We start from the raw sequence: 16516 nt of genomic DNA, 5'->3' as shown, positions 1-16516 counted from the left end.
CTAACTTCCCCTAAAGACAGAAACAGGAAACCTATCTTGCCTCAGAGAAAATACCCAAAGGATAGATAGCCCCCCACAAATTTTGACTGTGAGAGGAGAGGGAAATAACATACGCAGACATGAAATCAGAATTTAGCATAGGAGGCCATACTAGCTAAAAAGAAAGAATAGAACAGAGTACTATGCGGTCAGTATAAAAACGCTAGAAAATATCCACCACAGAAAATACATATCACCACATCTGACTAAAGACATGGAGGGTATATCTGCATCTCCAGAGACACAGCTTGGCTGCAAAAAATCCTTCACAGACAAAGCTGGACAAAACAAAACCTGAAAATGCACAGAACCATATGGTCCACAGCAGGTGGACAGCAAAAACAAGGCCAGAACTTATCTTTGAAGAAATGAACAGCAAATCAGGAGAGACCAGGTATGGCTGTGAATCCTCCAAAAACAATGGACAACTGGCACTGACTAAAGGATAAAGCAGGACTTAAATAGCCCAGCCCAGGTTGCAAAAAATGGATACACCTGATAAATGCTGCGATCCAACTACCGCAGCACTACCACTCATAACCACCGGAGGGAGCCCAAGAGCAGAATTCACAACACCTTATCCTATAATATGCTCCCCCATGCTGATCCCCCATTCTGGAACATGCTCCCCCATGTTGGAATATGCTCCCCCATCCTGGAATATGCTCCCCATCCTGTTTATCCATCCTGTCATATGCTCCCCCATCCTCCAGGTCCTCCATTTTGGTATATGCGCCTCCATCCTGGTCCCCCCATCCTGGAACATACTTTCTCCTATGATCGAATATGCTCCCCCATCTTGTTTCCCCATCCCGTTATATGCTTCCCCATCCTGGTCCTCCATTCTGGTATATGCTCCTCCATCCTGCTCCCTCATCCTGATCCCCAAACCTGGTATACTGTATGCTCCTCTATCCTTGCCCACCATCCTTGTATATGCTTACTCATCCTGATCCCCCAACCTGGTATATGCTCCCTCATCCTGGTATATGTACCCCATCCTGGTATATTTCCTGGTATATGCTCCCCCATCCTAGTATATGGACCTTATCCTGGTCCCCTATCCTGGTATAGGCTCTTCCATCCTGGTTCCCCTTCCTGGTAAATGCTATTCCATCCTGGTATATGCAGCCCATCCTGGTAAACGCTCCCCCTCATCCTGGTCCCCCAAACTGGTATATGCTCCTCCATCCTAAAATATACTTCCCCATCCTGGTCCCCCATCCTGGAATATGCTTCCTCATTCTGGTGTATGCTCCCCCATCCTGGTATATGCTGCCCCACCCTGGTCCCTATCCTACTATATGCTCCCCAACCTGCCTGCACTGCTTTTGATCCATCTATCCATCCATTCACCCACCAATACATACACACATGTGTAAGGAGGTGGCAGGTTCCCTCAGTTGCGCCCTCTCCTTCTCATTGTGGCCCCCGTGCGTCCTATATAAATATGTTGCATACCTTGTTGTAAAATGTCTGTGTATTGTCATATGTAATGCTATGCACCATTTAATGTTATCCCCTTGTGTATTACATTGCACTGTGTTCATATTGTGTAATGTGGTTTAGTTCCCCTTTAAGTATCTGTTGTTGTTTCACTAAGGCTACGTTCACATTTGCGTTGTGCGCCGCTGCGTCGGCGACACAACGCAAATAAAAACGCACCAAAACGCACGCAAAAACGCTGCGTTTTGCGACGCATGCGTCCTTTTTTGCCGAAATTTGGACGCAAGAAAAATGCAAAAAACACATGCGTCGCACAACGCAGCACAACGCATGTCCATGCGTCTCCCATGTTAAATATAGGGGCGCATGCGTCGCCCGACGCAAACACGCAAAACGCTAATGTGAACGTAGCCTAAGTTAGGGACAGTTGATAGTTAAATTGTGGGCTGGGGCAGCAGCAGGAAGCTGCTGTCCCCAGTCAGAAGCTAAGGTACGCTAGCCCTGACCAGATGTATAGTAAAAGCTGGGTCATTGCCAGACTTCCAGATGTGGAAAGATCTGTTGCCCCAGACTCAAGAGGACCTGGTCCCAAGGACTAGAAAAAACTAAGGACCGCAACACAGGTCCCAAGGACTAAAAAGTACTAAAGACCGCAACACGGGCCCCAGGACTCTGGAAGGGCCCCCGCTGAAGGGGTTTTAAAGGGACACTGTCACCTGAATTTGGAGGGAACAATCTTCAGCCATGGAGGCGGGGTTTTTGGGTGTTTGATTCACCCTTTCCTTACCCGCTGGCTGCATGCTGGCTACAATATTGGATTGAAGTTCATTCTCTGTCCACCGTAGTACATGCCTGCACAAGGCAATCTTGCCTTGCGCAGGCGTGTACTATGAAGGACAGAGAATGAAATTCAATCCATTATTGCAGCCAGCATGCAGCTAGCGGGTAAGGAAAGGGTGAATCAAACACCCAAAAACCCCGCCTCCATGGCTGAAGATTGTTCCCTCCAAATTCAGGTGACAGTGTCCCTTTAAGCGCCCAGATCTCAACGAGTGCACTACAGTGAATCTTCGGCTGCTGCAGCTGCTGTGGGTGCAGCTGTGGAGAGTGTCAGGGACAGATCAGGAATCCAGTGTTGTACTCTTCTCCTTATATTCCATCCCTGTTCACTAAAAGTTATTCCCTGTTGGACAACAGTTGCCTTCTAGTACTCTAATTTGCCTGGACTACCATGACCGGAGAGAGAGAGCAAGGTAAACTGCGGGAAAAGTTGTCTCGGCCCCATCTATTTATGTACAAAGGGTCGGGGGTGCTCGCTGACCGTATGCTGAGTGAACTGCGTCTTTAAGTAACCCGGCCATAACTACCCCCCCCCCCCCCAGATCCGCCATGCATAAAAAAATCCATTCTTACTCACCTTTTTCCCACTCCCCTGCAGCGTGTTATCTGTGTTATTTAAACACAGTATTGCTGGAGGCAGCGCATACCTCGGTATTCAGCACTATTTTGTTGAAGATACTATGAGCAAATTTGTCTATATCAAAATGGCGCCAGAAATTGCGCTATGTGCAGGCGTTGACCCTGGCACCAAACACCTACTCCAGCCTTGCCGGAGATCAATGTATGTCCTCATGGTGCCGGAGATTGCGGTATATATAGGCGCTGACTGCATACCTCCATCCTCGTCCTCCTTCCTATCACCACTGGATGTGTCAGAGTTCAGCCAAACTGCACAGGCACAGTCTATAGATGCTTTAAATATAGTAGCTTTTCCTTTAGCTGAAATACAACCTGCAACTCACTGCAATGTCTGCAAAAGACCGTTCAATGTGGAGGAATGTAAATTTATGCACATGGACACTAATAATATGCGGGCAGCTTATGTTCTAGGAAAAGTAAAACTAGGAGAATCACTTTGTGAGAAGGATCAGGGTGTACTTGTAGATGATAGACTAAAGAACAACATGCAATGTTAATCATTGGCTGCAAAGGCCAGCAGGATATTGTCATGAATTAAAAGAGATATGAACTCAAGGGACAGGGATGTAATACTACCACTTTACAAAGTGAAATACTACTCTTTATTACGATCACATCTGGAATGCTCAGTTTTGAGCATGAGTTCAAAAAAGGATGCCATTGAACTAGAAAAGGGTAGAAAGAAGAGCCATAAAACTGATAACAGGTATTGAAAATAATTATTGTATTTATTATAACATGTATTATTTTAATTATTATAATATGTATAGGGAAAAATTAAAAGGATTCCATTTGTTTAGTCTTGAGAAAACTGTGCAAATACATAAATAGCTGATACAAAAAGAATGATCAGACAAGGAGGTATGCCCTCTGTATGGGAAAAGACAGGTTCTCAAAAAGAGACAATGCTTCTTTACCATGAGAACTACTAATCTGTGGCATATTCTACATCAGGAGCTGGCTACAGTGGGAACAATTCATGATTTTGGATGTTTTTAGGTGAAAATTACATAAATAATTATGTCAATGTTTAAATTCTTCTGAAAGTGTGTTCCAGTGGATCAACAATTGGGAACAGATGCGAAAGATTGTCTCTTAGGCCGGGGTCACACTTGGGAGTGTGATGCGAGAAACTCGCATCAATACCCGGCACTCAGGACCGGAGTGTGCAACTGCATAGAAATACATGCAGCTGCACGCTCCAGTACGAGTGTCAGGTATGGATGCGAGAGACTCGTGTGAGTCTCTCACATCACACTCGCAAGTGTGACCCCAGCCTTAGGCTCAGACTTGATCATGCATTATGGTTGTACATATATTCCATCCCTTTTATAATCTTCCGTCCTGTGGTAGAACTTGGTAGTTATGTATTTTTTTCACCATATTAATTGTGTAACTGTAAGAAACAGAAGAAATAATGCTACGTTCTGTCACTATCTCAGGACCATCCATTTTTTCCATATGAAGGAGTCCATTATACAACAATTACCTAAACCACGAGATGAAGCACACCTCTATATGGATTTATCTCAAATGACAATTCAAGCAAGAAAAAAAAATTGCCCAGGTCAGAGCTATCTTCATCAAAGATAACGTACAAATAGCACTTCCTCACAAAACTTTTGATTCACAAATATGGCAACTACCATGTCCTAATTAAACCAGAATATGATATAGGATGGCTTCAGAACTGGGACCTTACCTTTCAGAATTTGTCTTCAAAACCAGGACCAAATATTTTTTGCAAATCCAAAGCTTGTGGAGCGACTATTTAGATTTTGTATAACCAGAGGTGCAGTTCTTCTTGAAACAGAATTTCTAGTATCCCAAAAATAGCAGGCTGCCTTACCTGCTTTCTTTTCTGCAAGTTTATGACAAGTGAGTTAGTGAGACCCATTAATCTCTCTGTATATGTAGAGTTTATTCCCAATTCCCCATGTCAATGAGGACTATATCACTTGTAAGAACATTGGATTTGCTAATCATACAGCTCTCTGAAGTTCTATGTTAAAAGCATCATGTAATAACTAATTATGGAATTATGTTTACTCTCATTTTTTTCAAGGAAACACAATTTCTAAACATAATTTCCTGCAATTTATTGCTGACTTCAATACGAAGAAAGCAGTTAAAGACACAGTGAACTTTCAACCAGTATTATACAGTACATGGACATTCCTTTTCTGAATCCTGCTCATACAGGTATTGTACATATGACCAGGTTTTGGATACATCAGATAGGGATTACATACAATAGTTAGGACTGCTCTGATATGGGTATACCTTGACGTTTGGTAGAGTGACTTAATATACATTTTTTGCAAAAAACGTATCAACCAAATGTTAGGACTGGCGGAACGCACCAAGACAGATGGTATAGATGCGTTCGCAGTCCGGGGTCCACCGTGCAGGTGAAAACCTGCTGCTAGCAATTAGCAGACTATATGGCGGTACACTAGAGTATACACGCGTGGGTTAACCTCACCGAGCGTGAAAGAAGCAATCCTGTTAAGGCACAGGACCGCGGTACCGCACCTAAAGCGCGAGCAAGTAGTCAGCGAACTCAACCCCAACTGGGATTGAAGTCCGATTAGACCCTTGCTGGCGCAACACCGCAACTGGGTGTGAAGTGAAACAGAAGAGCATGCATTGCCGCACTGACGAACGCCACTAACCACCCAGGCTTGGGTAAGGAAAGCACAGAGGAAGTGCACGGCGCCGTACTGGCGGTCACAGCAACTGGACGCTATAATGTGTGACTAGTGCTGTAGGATAAGTCGGGCGCTAGGTAGCAGCCATACACCTTCCGCGAACAGTCATACTATAGGGTAGGGGTATCCAAGGACGACTTGCACTCACAACATACACACATTAGCAATTGTTTGACAATACTAGCGCATGGCCGTGCGGTCATGCGCAGTTTATATAGCAGCAGCACAGGAAGTGGCCACAGCACTTTTGCCCTTCTAGGACCTGCCAAGAGGACCAATAGAATGTGCTGCAGAGCCTGAGCACATGACCCTCGATCTACAACGGGAGACCTTACGCTGGGCATGCTCAGTACATGCAGACAAGGACTTAGTCCCAGAGAAGTCCGCTCGCTGCTGACCAGCACAGACTTTAATAGCAGAGACTGGAGAAGCAGCAGTAACTCTCAGAACAGAGTGAGAATGAGCAAGACGCTGGGACCGACGTCCTTGCTGAGCAGACCCCACTGCGGCTGGACAAGAATGGGAGACCGCAGCGGAGGTGGCTCGAGATTCCCCCTGTGCAGAAGCGGGAACTCGACCCCTAACACCAAATACCCTGTTTTTTCCATCTTTTTACTAGCACTTGCTGTCCACTGTGATTTTTTTTTGCAACAGTGTGTTTTTGGTTTTACTGTGCTTTTTTGTGTTTTCACAGTACATGATAGATGAGAGAAAACATTACTTGCCCTGATCAGACAAACTGAAAATACCTTAGCAAAAATCAGATTTTTAATTGTATGATTAACTTCCTAAAATATGGCAAGATAATGTAATCCTCTGGGGACTTTAATATTAGATGCAAAAATGGACACGAGTTCCCAGAACAGGAGGTCTCATCCCACACTTGTTCTAGATTACAAGAGCTGTAATGTTTTTAGATATCTGAATTGTTCTTTCTGATTGGATAATCCTGTAACTCACGGAAAAATCCTTAGTTAGCTCTAAAGCCTCTGCCATATTTGGCACAACCCGTTCTGACCATAACCCGATAAACCTAAACATTTCACTTTCCTCATCACATAACTGTATAATGTGGCAAAAAAATACTTTTGCCCTGTAGCTTCCTGAGTAAAGAGATAAAATCAATCGCTGCTTAAAATAATATTTTACTATCAAGGATACCTCAGACCTGGATGCATTTTCCTTATAATGCCCATAAGGTTGTTATAAGAGGTCTAATATCAAATTCCAAGAATCTTTTCATTTTAAAAAACAAGGTACCAAAAACATAGACTCTTTCAAAAAATTAAACACCCGGAGCTTAAAATGAACCTGTCATGCGCAATAATGCTATTTACACGTAGATACAGGGTTAATCTACAAGTGATTAGTGTTAAAATGCTTCCTTGCTGTTTTACTGAAAAGCACGGCTACCGGCAGAAAATGAACTTATATCCTCCATAAGCCGAATTCTTTCAGGCATAGGGGAATGTGTGGGGCTGCTACAATCACCACTCGCTATGTTGAAACAAATAAAAAACAAAGTAATTGAGATCTATCAGTCTTGAAAAGGTTATAAAGCCATTTCTAAAGCTTTGGGTCTCCAACGAATCACAGTGACAGCAATTATCCACAAATGGTGAAAACATGGAACAGTGGTGAACCTTCCCAGGAGAGGCCGGCTGACCAAAATTTCCCTAAGAGCGCGGCGATGACTCATCCAAGAGTTCACAACAGACCCCACAACAACATCCAAAGAACTGCAGGCCTCACTTGCCTCAGTTAATGTCAGAGTTCATGACTCCACCATAAGAAACAGACTGGGCTAAGATGCCCTGCAGGGCAGAGTTCCTAGACTGCCGAGCCATAATAACTTGACTCAGTTTTGACAGATGTCCCAGGACTTTTGGGAGAATACGCTGTGGACTGATATGACAAAAGTTGGTCTCTTTGTAAGGTGTATGTGCCATTTCATCTGGCGAAGAAGTAGCACAGCATTTTATAAAAGGAACATCGTACTAACAGTAAAATATGGTGGCCATAGCGTGATGGTCTGGGACTGTTGTGTTCAGGTCCGGAAGACTTGATATGGTAAGTGGAACCATGAATTCTGTCTACCAAAAAATCCTGAAGGATAATGTCCGGCCATCTGTTTGTGACCCTAAGCGGATGCGCACTTGGGTTATGCAGCAGGACACTGGTCCAAAACACACTAGTAAGTCCACCTCTGAATGTCTTAAGAAAGACAAAAGTAAGACTTTGGAGTGGCCTAGTCAAAGTCTGGAGCTTAATCCAACTGAGACGCTGCAGCATGACCTTAGAAAGGCGGTTCATGCTAGGAAACCCTCCATTGTGAATGAATCACAACAATTCTGCAAACATTACAAACTTGACTGGGCCAAAATTCATCCATGGCATTTAAAAAAAACTAATTTCCAGTTATCGCAAACGCTTGATTAGTTGATGCTGCTTAGGGTGGCCCAACCAGTTACCACACAGCTCCTGTAAGTTTGGAATTATTTTTTCCTTAATAATAAAACCTTCATTTAAAAGCTGCATTTAGTGATTACTAGTGTTATCTTTGTTTAACATTTACATTTTAGAGAAAAAGAAAATGATGAACAGCTTCACAGGAGCGCCAAGCTGGTGTTTGGAGTGGTTAAAATGGAATATACGCCGCAGCTCCAGCCGGATGCCTCGCAAGAGGATCAAACAAGAAGGGACAAAAAAACGGTCATAGGAGCGCATGCAAGACGGTGAGTTGATATAAAATCTTCGTTTCCACTGGAAACTAATAAATGAAGATTTTATATCAACTCACCGGCTCGCATGCGCTCCTATGACCGTTTTTTTGTCCCTTCTAATATTTAAATTTGTCAGGAAAGAGGCAAAGTTTGTGCTGCTTTAGCATTTATTATCAGGGGCCTGCTGCACCCTGCGAGTGCATTTGTCATCTGACAAGGTTTTGGTGAGTTTGCTCTTCATGTTGTGCTTTTTTGAATTTTTCTATGTTTAGCTGTTTTTGATATTAGAGTAGGACTTGCAAGTTTATGAGGACCCTTGATGTTGGGTTGCGAGCTTATCCATTTTGGCCAAAATTGTAACTAATACCTTATCTAATGTATTATATACGTTATTTCATTTTTAATCTTTTTTGCACTTTTTATCATCTTTTTGCAGGGTGCAGCAGGGCCCCTTTATGTTGTTCCTTGTGTGTTGCATGTATATATATATAGTGCTGGACAGCCCGCCTGCTAATGCTATGGGCGTGATCAATAGGTTGTCCAGACACTGTGCATCACATTTATCTGTGTGAATAGTGTCTTATGCAAGCCTTACCTGTGTGCATTTTTGCTACTAGGCAGCCAACCGCTCCAATGTTTGGGCGAGTGGGTGGCTGCTCTCATCAGTAGCTTGCACCTGTGCTGCTTTAGCATTTATTATCAGGGGCCTGCTGCACCCTGCTTGTGCATTTGTCATCTGACAAGGTTTTGGTGAGTTTGCACTTCATGTTGTGTTTTTTTGAATTTTTCTATGTTAGCTACTAGTGTTATCTTTGTCTAATATTTACATTTTAGAGAAAAAGAAAATGACGAACTGCTTCACAGGAGCGCCAAGCTGGTGTTTGGAGTGGTTAAAACGGAATATACGCTACAGCTCCAGCCGGATGCCTCGCAAGAGGATCAAACAAGAAGGGACAAAAAACGGTCATAGGAGCGCATGCGAGATGGTGAGTTGATATAAAATCTTCATTTCCACTGGAAACTAATAAATTAAGATTTTATATCAACTCACCATCTCGCATGCGCTCCTATGACCATTTTTTTGTCCCTTCTAATATTTAAATTTGTCAGGAAAGAGGCAAAGTTTTTTTTTCACACGACTATATATTAGTTATGGAGTCTTGTCAATTATACAAGATATAAGTGTAATGATTTATTTTTTTTAAAGTGGAAAATCCAGCAACTGTAAAATTAATTACAAAAAATCACATTTATTTGTAGATTAAAACATGAAAAAGTAAAATTTAAAAAATCTGTTAGCGCAGCGGTCGTCGCGTTTTGAGCTACACTAGCTGTTTGGGGGGTCAATATGACAGAAAATACCCAAAAGTGTCCCCATTCTAAAAACTGCACCCCTCATGGTGCTCAAAACCACACTCAAGAAGTTTATTAACCTTTCAGGTGCTTCACAAGGACGAAAGCAATGAGGAAAGGAAAAAATTAAGATTTTGCATTTTCACAAAAAAGTATTTTAGACCCAAACTTTTTTATTTTCACAAGGGTAACAAGAGAAATTGGACCAGAAAATTTGTTGTGCAATTTCTCCTGAGTACATCCATACCCCGTATGTGGGCAAAAGCCACTGTTTGGACGCATGGCAGTGTTCAGAAGGGAGGGAGCACCGTTTGAATTTTTTAACCCAAAATTGGCTGGAATCAATGGCGGGCGCCATGTCACGTTTGGAGACCCCTGATGTGGAAATCCCCCAATTCTAACACCAACCCTAACACAGCCTTACTCCTGACCCTAATCCCAACCCTAACTGTAACCACAACCCTAACCGCCACACCACAACCGTAACCCAAACTCAACCCTAACCTTAGCCCCAACCCTAACCCTAGCTATAACCCCAACCATAAACTTAGCCCCTAGCCTAACCCTAACTCTAACCCTAACTGAAAAATGGAAATAAATACTTTTTTGATTTTATTTTTACCTAACTAACGGGGTGATAATGGGGGTTTGATTTACTATTTTTTTATTTTTATCACTGTGATAGGGTCTATCACAGTGATCAAAATGAACCAATAGGAAAAATCTCCTATTGTTGCCGGCCGGCAGATCTTGGCAGGCGCATTTCGCGTGCGCCTGCCATTTTCTTCCTGGAAGAAGACACCAATGGCTACGGAGACAGAGCCGGAGGGTACAGGGACACCAGAGGTACTGAGGTGGGGGGACCTCATTTCTCTTTCCTTTGGTATGCTAGATCCTCGGAGCTGAGGAATAAGTACCCTTAAAAGGCGTATCAGTGGTTGTTAAGGTGTTAATACATTATTATTAATTTTTAAGGCACCATTAACTTCTGGATTCTGTATGTGAAAAGGGTTACATACAAGTAATATATTATAGTAAGCAAATTGACAGACTGGTGAAGAGGTGCAGAGGACTTTGCTTTCATGGGCTTACAATCTACAGAGTGAGGCCACATTCACACGTTGAGTATTTGGTGAATAATTTACCTCAATATTTGTAAGCCAAAACCAGAAGTGGAAAAGACAGAAGAAAAATATAATAAAAACATGTCACCACTTCTACATGTTTTACCCACTCCTGGTTTTGGCTTACAAATACTGAGGTTAAAAAAACTCTTCAGATACTCAATGTATGTGGACTAATGTAGAATGACTAGGTAGGTGAGGGTTAGGAACAACTCAGGTGGTAGACTTTTTTGTGCTGATTTCCTCTGTAACTGGGGCTGGTTTATATGCCCCAGTTACAGAGAAAATTCAGCTTCCTGGATGCAAAGCAGAGGTGAAAGGGTGTTGTAGGACTCAGCAGTTCATGCTCTCTCACTACACCTGGCGATCACATGATCACTGCTTTCTAACCTATGCATACAATTCTGCTTCAGCATTGTGTAAAACGTGATTGAGAAGGCAGAGATGGTAATAAACCAAGCTTGCCTTCTCTGTGGGGGCCTGACAGCCAACTCATTGCCGCAGCAACTGTACAATCAAGCTACCGACTCTGCATTAACATTTTAGAATGTTAGTGCAGAGTAACGTGTTGACTGCCTCAACATATAAAGTCTGTGGGCATTCCCGAAGTAGTTAATTATTTAATGTAACATTTAACCTTTGGTATGAGCATCAAATATTGCATCTAAATGTGCAATGGGGAATTATTCTCATGCAATTAGAACCTGATGAAGACCCTAGTCCAGGATCAAAATCATGTTTGCTCTTTATAAACGTTTTGTATTCTTTTACTTTTTTTTATTTAATTTTCACAATAATCTAAGTGGAGATCTGTTTTGCAAATAGTAAATAATACTCCTGATTTCACATAGTTTCCCTTGCTTACTGGAGTGACATTGAGGCAGCATGTAGCCATTATGTTCTCTTAAAACAAATGCTGACAGTATAGCAGATTGGCTGGATCAGATGTCCCATGTATGACTATGTTACTGTATATACTCCGTATTCTATTGTTCACCTTTACTGAATGACAAATTTCCCAACATTTGCCTACTGCTGACACCGAAAAGAGTGGCAGAAAATTAATATTAGGCATAATAAATTACAGGACAATGCTGGGCATGCCTAATAGCGTGAAATTGTCCTGCTTCTATCTACTTGGAGGGAAGGTAGGTGGTCAACAGAGGGATGGTTTCACACATTTGTGCATGCACAGAGCCACCATCCCATTCACTTTTCTATGCAATATATGCATATTCCCATGAATACAGGTCCGAGGTTCCAGAACAGTGAGTGCATGCACAATCGCCAGATAGTGGACTGGGTAGTAGAGTAATGGGGCAGCTGTTCTACTGATATCCAACTATAAGAAAACAATAATAGAAGATGCAGTCTGTGGTGTACATAGAAGCCATCTTATTAACTTTTATAGATTTCTGTATAATGGCCAAACAAGAAGCTGCTGCCAATAAGCACATATGGGTTATGTGTTGCTATATATTCAGGTCAGGCGCAGTAGGGAAGGATGGAGCATACATGCACAGTCACTGGACAGAACACTAGTGGACATGTCTAATGGACAGCAGAAAAAACTAATAGCCTACCACTAGATCTTGGTAAGAATTGATCAAGATATAGAGGAGTTTTGAAAATACGATTTAGTGATGGAAATGCAGTATGCAGAATTGCAAAAAACTATAATATCACTATCAATCTATTTTTGTATCAGACGTTTGTTGTAAATTATTAATGCATTTGATAGAGACTTCTGCACAGTGATGTGGAAGCACATTTCAAATGTGAAAAATGATAAACTGCTAAAATACTTATAAAGGTGGGAAAGTGCTATTTACATGCACAATACCTTCTATTTTAGAATGAAAAACATAAAAATCTACTGATATAACAGATATATTTCTCATTGCATACCTTCAAGTGGAGAAGTTTGATGCTATCCTCCTAACTTGAAAATGTCCCCTTGACCACAATGTAACAGTAGCGATAGCCCACTGTGAATAAACCTGTTCTCCTTTTCTTCCTTTGCTACAATTTATTTGGATGGACTCAAACCTTATTAATGAGAAGCTGCAGTATCTGCCACTGTTTATTCATGACCGTTAGAACAAAATAGAGCTAGAGGTGAATCTGCATGTGTGTCATTTATAAAGCACTTTCCAGAATGTGCTTCTAAATTTAGTAGACCCCCTCCTCATACTTGAACTTGTTATTAACATCATTGAACTAGTCTGAACCAGCACCTTTCTAGCATTCATGTTATCCACCATTTTCTGTTATCTGTAGTTCTGTTTAGAATTCCTGTTTCCATATCAATATTGTGAGACTCTGCACAAAAACCACAAGCATAGCATTTATAATACCCATTTTCATTCAATGAAGCTGAAGCTGTTATATTCAGTTGCACACAATAACATTAATAACAAATAAACCTTGAGCCTATCTATATAAGCAGAAAAAACACACAGTTGTGGCCACGAGTTTTGAGACTGATACAATTTTAGGTTTTCACCAAGGTTGCGGCATCAGTGTTTTTAGGTCTTTTAGTCACAAATTTCTATGGTTACTGAAGTACAATTATCAGCATTTCATAAGTTTTTCAACTTTAATTGACAAATACATCAAGTTTATGCTAACACTCAATATGTACAGACAGGATTGACCCTTCTTTTTAAAGGGGTTGTCCAGTCTAAATCGATAAGTCTGTAGTCATTCTGTGTGACTGAAGAGAATCTCCCCAGTGCACGCACTGTGGTTTCTGGGCCAGGACCGGCGGGTATATATGCGTTATACATACTCACGACCGAGGCCCGTCTAGTGGACATGGCCTTGCTCCATACAGTTGTATTGAGCGAAGCTCCCTGTCTGGTGATGCAGTCATCCAGTGGGCATGGCCGTCCAGTGGACCTGATCTTGCTCAATACAATTGTACGAAGCAAGGCTATGGCCACTAGTTGGGTTATGGTCAGGAGTGTACATCAAAGGAAAAGAAGAAAAAAGAAGCCACCCAAAAAATCCACACACCACCTATTAAACATATCAAAAAGGAACAACTTTATTGGTAACAAACAATTAAAAACCAATTAAAACCAATACACAAACAACTCCCCCATAAGGTCTGTTCAGAAATAATCGCTGCATAAATAGCATAAATAATACACAAGGTGCTGCATGCTACACAAAGTCACATAATATAACACTGCCAGTGTGATCAAAAGATGCATGTAAATTGCTAATGCAAATATACAGACCTACATATGTGAAAAAGAGGTCTGCTAGTATATACATATGGGTCCTAAATATGACCAGGCATAGAACCTACTGCCCATGATGACACAATCTATCCATGGTAAAAAAGCCACAGAAAAAAAGGACCCTGCTAAAAAGGTCCCCACAGCAGTGTATAAGATACCATCCAATACTACCTAAAATAGGAAGGGTAGCCCAGCAGCCAATGTGCCGAACAAGACCAGGTGGTGGGAGATCCCAACGCGTATCGCGGTTACAATGGACCGCTTCGTCAGGGGAAGTAGCTTACCGCAAAAGATGCCATCCTTTTATGTAGGGCAAGATGGTCATCAGTGGACGCCTCTGTGTGTGCTCGTCCAGACCAGTGTTGCCGGCGCGTGCGCATTGAAACAGTATGGGCAGAGACGTCTGCCCATCTCCAGCACCCTCCTTCTTTTGCGCAGGCGCAAGGATTCTTTGCATGCTTGACCTCCTCCGCTTTTTACTTCTGGCCCCATGTTTCCGGTCTGGACGAGCACACACAGCGGTGTCCACTGATGACCATCTTAAAATAAACCCTTTCTTTCCTTGTAGGTTAATTCCACATGAAGGAAAACAACTAAGAATAATGTAGAATGTATTGGGGGAGGTGGAGGAGACATTAAAGGCATAGAGGTTTAGCCCAATCAAATGGAATAGCAGGAATTAATTTTTTAAAGATGTTCAGTAGAGTTGAGCGACCTTGACCTTTTTAGAGTCGAGCCGGGTTTCGCGAAACCCGACTATCTCAAAAGTCGGGTCGAGTGAAATCGGCCGATTATGACGTAAAGTCGGGATCGACCGAAACACGAAACCCAATGCAAGTCAATGGGGCAGCATAGTCGGCAGTGAGTGGGGGCCAGGAAAACACCTAGAGTGCCCATTTTAATGTCAAAACCATCCATTCTTCTTAATGAAGCTTGTCAAGCGTAATTTACCTTATAATAATTGGAAGGCATTTGAAATTGGGGGTCATTTGGCTAAAGTTGTGGTGGGTAGGGCTGGTTCAAGTAATTAGTGGGCCCAGGAAATCTGGACCACATCACGGCAGTGGAGCAGGGAGAGGTAAGTATTTCAACTTTGCAAGTGCTGTGAACCTGAGCAAGCAGGGGGGGCCCACTCGTTGGCACTGGCACAGGGCCCCTCAAAGTACAGCGGTGTGTTTGCACGGCGGGGGCGCCTCCCACCGGCAGCAACACTTTTGCGTACTATGAGAGGCCCTGTGCCAGTGACGTCGCCAACTAGTATTCCTCCCCCCACCTGATGAAGGAACCTGCACTTTCATCTGCACCTTCCTCTGTCCCCGTGTAAGGTGGTATGGTATGCGGGAAGAGCAACCTGACTTTCAGCAGGGTCACAATGTTGTTGTGTAGCGTGCACGGGGAATGTTGCGTTATGGGTCAATGTACCAGCAGACTCATCTATCACTGGCTGGGCAATGGGCAGGATGAGGAGGAAACACAGATATAGGCCCAAATAATAAAGTGTGCTAAATGCAGTTCAAAATTGGTAACACAGGAATAACCAGGGGGCATTGCAGTGGAGGACAACTGGAATGAGAGGCTGACACAGAGAGTAGGCCCAAATCAGTAAGTAGTCAAAATGCAGTTCAAAATTGGCAACCGTAGTAAACAGGCGGCACAGCTTTGTTCAGTGGAGGAGAACAGCAAGGAGTGGCAGACACCGATAGTAGGCCCCAACCCAACTAGTAGGCCAAATGCAGTCTAACATTAACAACTACTTAACGAGCGCCTGAAAACGGAATTTCAGGACAGGAAACCAGGAGAACAGCAAGGAGCGGCAGACACTGTTAGTAGGCCCCAAACCAACTAGTACGCCAAATGCAGTTGTTCCATTTAACCACAATTTAACGAGAGCCTGAAGATAGAAGCTCAGGAAAGGCAACCTGGAGAACACCTTGGAGTGGAACACACCATCTCTCTCCACCCCATACCCATTTTGTAGGCCTAATGCTGTGTAGTTTTCTACAACTACTAAACGAGAGTCGGAAGACCGAAGCAATGGCAAGGCAACCTGGGGAACACCTTGGAGTGTAACACACCATCTCTCTCCACCCGATACCCATTTTGTAGGCCTAATGCAGTGTAGTTTTCTACAACTACTAAACGAGAGTCAGAAGACCGAAGCAATGGCAAGGCAACCTGGGAAACACCTTGGAGTGTAACACACCATCTCTCTCCACCCGATACCCATTTTGTAGGCCTAATGCAGTGTAGTTTTCTACAACTACTAAACGAGAGTCGGAAGATCGAAGCAATGGCGAGGAAACCTGGAGAACACCTTGGAGTGTAACACACCATCTCTCTCCACCCCATACCCATTTTGTAGGCCTAATGCTGTGTAGTTTTCTACAACTACT

The 16516-nt window shown here is 42.8% G+C and overlaps 1 protein-coding gene across 1 annotated transcript in view; it reads right to left on the bottom strand.

Annotated features, from left to right (window-relative positions):
• Positions 1 to 12989, bottom strand: part of LOC138651326 (serine/threonine-protein kinase SBK1-like) — a 90434-nt gene extending 77445 nt beyond the window's left edge. Inside the window, exon 1 of the mRNA XM_069741427.1 lies at positions 12784 to 12989. The gene's annotated coding sequence lies outside the window, so the exon portion shown is untranslated. The remainder of the gene's footprint in view (positions 1 to 12783) is intronic.
• Between the last annotated feature and the right edge of the window lie 3527 nt (positions 12990 to 16516).

This window comes from Ranitomeya imitator, chromosome 10 (assembly GCF_032444005.1).
Source record: "Ranitomeya imitator isolate aRanImi1 chromosome 10, aRanImi1.pri, whole genome shotgun sequence".
Taxonomy (NCBI): Eukaryota; Metazoa; Chordata; class Amphibia; order Anura; family Dendrobatidae; genus Ranitomeya; species Ranitomeya imitator.
The sequence above is the reverse complement of the archived record's forward strand: the minus strand, read 5'-3'. Positions and strand labels throughout refer to the sequence as shown.